Source organism: Bison bison, unplaced genomic scaffold (genome assembly GCF_000754665.1).
Source record: "Bison bison bison isolate TAMUID 2011002044 unplaced genomic scaffold, Bison_UMD1.0 scf7180017864148, whole genome shotgun sequence".
NCBI lineage: Eukaryota > Metazoa > Chordata > Mammalia > Artiodactyla > Bovidae > Bison > Bison bison.
In genome coordinates, this window is record NW_011494720.1 from 9,274,806 (window position 1) to 9,280,053 (window position 5,248).

The window sequence follows — 5,248 nt, forward strand, 5'->3', positions numbered from 1 at the left end:
GCGAACTCGATCGCTGGACTCCGCTACCACCCGCAGCCCGTGACTCGGCACCTGCCGGGGCTGCCTTGTGCTGATTTTCCCGGATTTCCCCATCCTGCTCTTTCAAGAAGGACAATTTGACATTCCTGCCTTTGAACCCTGCAACTGCCTGACCCGGTTGTGAGGAAAGAATAACATGTCCTCTCCACACGTAGGTCAAGTGGAGACGCAGGCAGGTGTGGTCTTGTTCTGCTGCCTTTTTGTCTTATATGTTATTTCTGCCTGTGATTGGTGTGGAGGGTACTCTTTAGGATGGCGCTGGCTGCATCCAAGTGCAAGGGAAGCAGGCAGACATCTTTCCCAGGTGAGGATGGAAGGATCCTCACTGCGGTGGGCGGCTGCCACTTTAGGAAGGTGGCTTCTTGATATATCTGCCTATTAGAACACCAGAAATCTAATCTTGTTTACTTTCTTCTTTTTCTGTTAGGGTCTGTTTTCCTGTGGCTAGAACAGCATGGGTCTAAAAGTAGTGACTCATAGAAGTCCTTCTCCCCAAGGCAGCTGCAAACATCTTATTTTTTTTTTAACAAAGCCAGAACGTGGGTGCCTGGGGGGTCCCTGTCTACCTCCTCTGGGTCCTGTTAGGCTCCTGGTGACGTGCTGGGGGTGGGGCTCCTGCCATCACTGACTCCCGTTTGAGTGAGTGGATTCAGACTCTAGAACCAAGAACTGGTGCAGTATTTCTGGCACAAAGTTGTAGCACAAAGCTCATCATGCAGTTCTACCCACTGACTATTTGATGTGCTCAGTCACTCAATCTTGTCCGACTCTTTTGCGACCCCATGGACTGTAGCCTGCCAGCCTCCTCTGTCCATGGACTTTTCCAGGCAAGAGTACTGGAGTGGGTTGCCATTTCCTCCTCCAGGGGATTTTCCTGACCCAGGGATGGAACCCATGTCTCCTGCATTGGCAGGTGGATTCTTTATCACTGAGCCACCAGGGAAGCCCATTCAAAGGAGAAAAGAGAACAGAAGTGAGACTTGAATTGAGTTGCTGGCTGTACCCGAAGTGGCCAAGGCCAGGACTGGACCATGGTGAGCAGGGGTCTCAGCTTCTGAGGGAATAAATTGTCATGACCTAAAAGCATCAGCCCTGTGAGGCCACGGCTCATCTTGCATCCGTCTTGGATAATAGATGATGGGAAGGATTTCCAGGGAGATGAGGCCTCAGCCAGTTGCCTGAATCTGGAGACGAGTTCTAGTCCTTTGCTCAGGAGATCTCCAAAGGCAAAGGGATTTTTCAAATAAAGATGAGAAAACCATGAATAACATAAACAGCAGAAAAATAATACCAACCAGCAAAAAGATAAGGTGATACTGAGCAAGAAGAACATGGCTTGAACTTCCATTTCCAGGAAAATGCAGTAGATGGACTTTTTCTTCCCACTGAGCACAACAAAAGCCCTTGGAAAATTTGTGTAAAACAATCACCAGGAGTTGCTGTACACTGGAGAGAAGGCAGACCCAGAGGGCACCTCTGGACCCAGAAAGTGACATAAGCCCAGACCGGTGCTGGAGAAGCAACAAGCCAGAAACACCAGTGGTTCCAAGCCAGTACCATGCGAAGCCCCAACACAGGCCTGCTCTCTCTAGAGTCCTGGGAGTAAGTTGGAGCTTTATCATGACCGCAATGGACATCTCCTTCTTTTCTTTTAAGTGTGTTATATATATATACATATATATACACATATATAATCAGTCTTCTGCTAGCCGCAAATCACATTGTCTCTTAAATAACCCCAGAACTCCGTAAGATGAAGCACCGCTTGAAGAGTTGCTGCCTGCAGTTCTGCAGTGTGATCTTGTCCTCTGAACAAGGATGCTGAGCACCCTGGATGTGGTTGCCCGGCTGAGAACAGCTAGCAGGGACCAGCGGTCACCTCGTCTCACTGCTGTGAAAACTGTGGGTCTCTCAACGGGATCTTCAGTGCACAGCCCGCGGGCCTTGGGGGCTGCCACCCTCCCTGCCCGACGCTCGCTATTGATGGGCAGATCCGTCTTCGCTCTGCCTGTCCACACGCTCTCTACCTGCTAACCTGGTTCTTGCCTCCAGAACCATCAGAACAAGACTCCACTTCCCTGAGGGGACCCCTCCATTCTACAATCGAGGTTTGTGCATTGCCGAGAGTGACTCAGGGAGACCAGAGAGGCCTATGGTTCCTCCCAGGAGTCCAACAGGGCCAGCTGGGGCTTTGGTCTTCCTCCTCCACGTCCAGCCTCTTCTCTCACCCCAGGTGCCAATGGCGGAAACCAGAGGAGGACTGTCAGGTGGCAGAGAGCGTGATGGGGAGGAAGGGAGGAAAGAAGGACACTCAGTCTGCTGAGCATGTGCTCTGCTCCAGGCAGCCTCTGAGGAGCCGAGTCTTTCCTATAATAAGGAGATCGTTTCCACAGGGTGGACGTGAGTGCCCCTGATTTAACGAAGAAGACACTGAGGGTCAGAGCAGTTTACAGACTTCCTAAATGTCAGCCAGTCAATTAAGGATGAATCAGACCCAAGGCAAGGATGTCCCCACATCTCCCCTGCCTTCTGTCATTTGCTGGAAGTGACATAAAGTGAAGTGAAGTGAAAGTTGCTCAGTCATGTCTGACTCTTTGCAACCCCATGGACTATACAGCCATGGAATTCTCCAGGCCAGAATACTGAAGTGGGTAGCCTTTCCCTTCTCCAGGGGATCTTCCCATACCAGGGATCGAACCCAGGTCTCCCACATTGAAGGCAGATTCTTTACCAGCTAAGCCTCAAGGGAAGCCCATGACATGAGAATGGGTGAATTCAAAAGTGACCAAGGTCCTAAAACTCAACTCCACTCCCAGAGAGCCAGAGGTGGTCCTGACTGCCTCTTACAAACCCCTGCACCCTGGATTTGTCTGACACAGTCCACTTCAAGAGACCAGATCTTCACTCCATGAGCCAGAGGGCACCAGGTGAGAGGCCAGAAGAATGTTCCTTGCCTGGGAGAAAAGATGTTGAAACTCGCTGTGAATTACTTACAGTGCATGGGCAGATAAGGAGAAGGCAAGACCTCAGATCACTTACAGCTTGGCCATGTGACACTTTTCCACTGAAGGACGGGCACAGAAGCAAAGCCCACAGCATGGCCACCATAAAACCCATCCTCTAGGGTGACAGACGGATCCTGCAGCAAAGTCACACGGGACCTGAGCAGGAGAGACGCAATGCAGGAGGGAACAGGACAATGGGATAACTCCCCACTTGCTGCCTGAGTCTCTTGGGCCCCCACCACTTCCTTTCTGGGGGTGCCTACATACCCAGGTGTGGGGCACGAGGCTAACACAATCCCATGCTGAAGGATCACTTAATCTGTATAATCGGATGATTCATTGTACTGAGTCGGAAGTATTTCTTGATCTTTTATCAGGTTCTTTTGAAATGTAAATAAACACTGTCCCCAGATGCTCTGTTCTGACAGCACTCAGGAGGTCCAGGTGCACCCAGGCTGACTTCTGAGCTCTCCCCACCAGAGCACCGGTGGGCACCTAGAAGTGTGAGTCCTACCCAGGGACAAGCCAGCGTGTAGGCAGTAGACCCCTGGTAGAGAGAAAAAGGTGATGTGGCTCCGGCCAGTGGTGCCCCCTAGGTAAGTTGGAGCCCACCCGAGACCAGGAAGATTGGCAGCAGGTCATCTCAGGATGATGAGGGCTGTGTGTTCTCCAGGCAGGTTACAGGGGTAATGATGGCACCAGACCAGGCAGGACCGGAAGGGGAGTCCACACTTCCAGACCGTGCCCATCCTTGCCCTCGAGCACCCGTGTCTTTGGGCTGGTTCCTAACTTGCAGGCTGGTGACTATGCCTGAGTCAGAGAGCTTATGAGCAGGACCACTTGGGACCCCCCAGTGCCATGGCCTGGGCCATCAGCTTCACCCACAAGACATGCTCACCCCTCCCTTCCACCTTCCCCCTTCCCACCGTCCCCTCCCCGTCCTGAACGCGCCTCACCCTTCTTCACTGCCTGGCTGCCCACCTGCAGACATGGGCCAAAGCGGTAAGAGACCAACCCTGACCCAGGGGGCTTCCCTGGTAGCTCAGCTGATACAGAATCCACCTGCAATTCAGGAGCCCCAGGTTCGATCCCTGGGTCTAGAAGATCCTCTGGAGAAGGGAACAGCTACCCATTCCCATATTCTTGCCTGGAGAATCCCATGGACAGAGGGGCCTGGGGGGCTACAGTCCATGAGGTCGCAAAGAGTCGGACATGACTGAGCGACTAACACTTTCCCTTTCAGGCCCTCTGGAAAGAAGGACCTGAGCAGACATCGGAACAGCACCATCTGATATGTCAGTTCCTCAGAAATGTTTGTCCTGCCAGGTTCCCTTCATGTACAGGTAAGCCCACCATGCGTTTAGGCCTTAACAACTGCTGGAAAGATCTTTCTCATCCAGCATCAGGAGTCATCTTCCAGAACCTTCCACATGCGTTGACATTGTTCTTTCCTTTGGGGTCAGATAGGTTAGGTTAAAACTTTCTTATGCAGAACTTCCCATATTGGAAGAAGGCTTTCTTTGACCTCAGAATATTCTCTTTTCCAGAGTAAACATCCCCAATCCCTGGTAGCAGGAGATCCATTCTCCTCACTACCGGGAATGGCCCTAAGGTGAGCTCTGGTTTCTCTCTCCCTTTAACTTGCGGAGTCCAGGGCCTGGCATACCACTCTGAGTGGGGCCCCTGGAGTGCTGGAGAGCTGGGTGCTGCCTGCTCAAGCAGGGGCGGGCTGACCCCACCAGGTGGACAACTCCTCCGTCAACCCTCCTGCCAAGGGAGGGCTGACGGGTCCTCTCCTTGTGCTTCCTGTGTTGAGGAAATCTCTGACTTTGTTTATCTTTACTGGGTCTGTTTCCCCCACAAAATGATGCTCTGTGCTTATTCCCTTCAACTCCAGGAAGGTGGGCTCAGACTGGCCATCAGATCAGGGTGCCTTCTTAGGAAGGGCAGGAAGAGGAGGTGACTGAGGTTTCGGGGGTCCCTCCTGCCTACGGCGCCTTCTCTTTCTTCTTAGTTCAGCTTCCACACCTAGGATCGGGTTGGGGGTGCAGCTCTGGGGGCTACACAAAGCCTGGACCTTGAGTGTTAAACTGCAAGACTCCTGCCTGACAGCAAACCGCAAGGCAGCTGGCTGACTTCTCGGGCTTCCTTTAAAGAGCTGCAGGGAAACGTGATTTTCAAAACACCCAGACAGTAAATCTCAC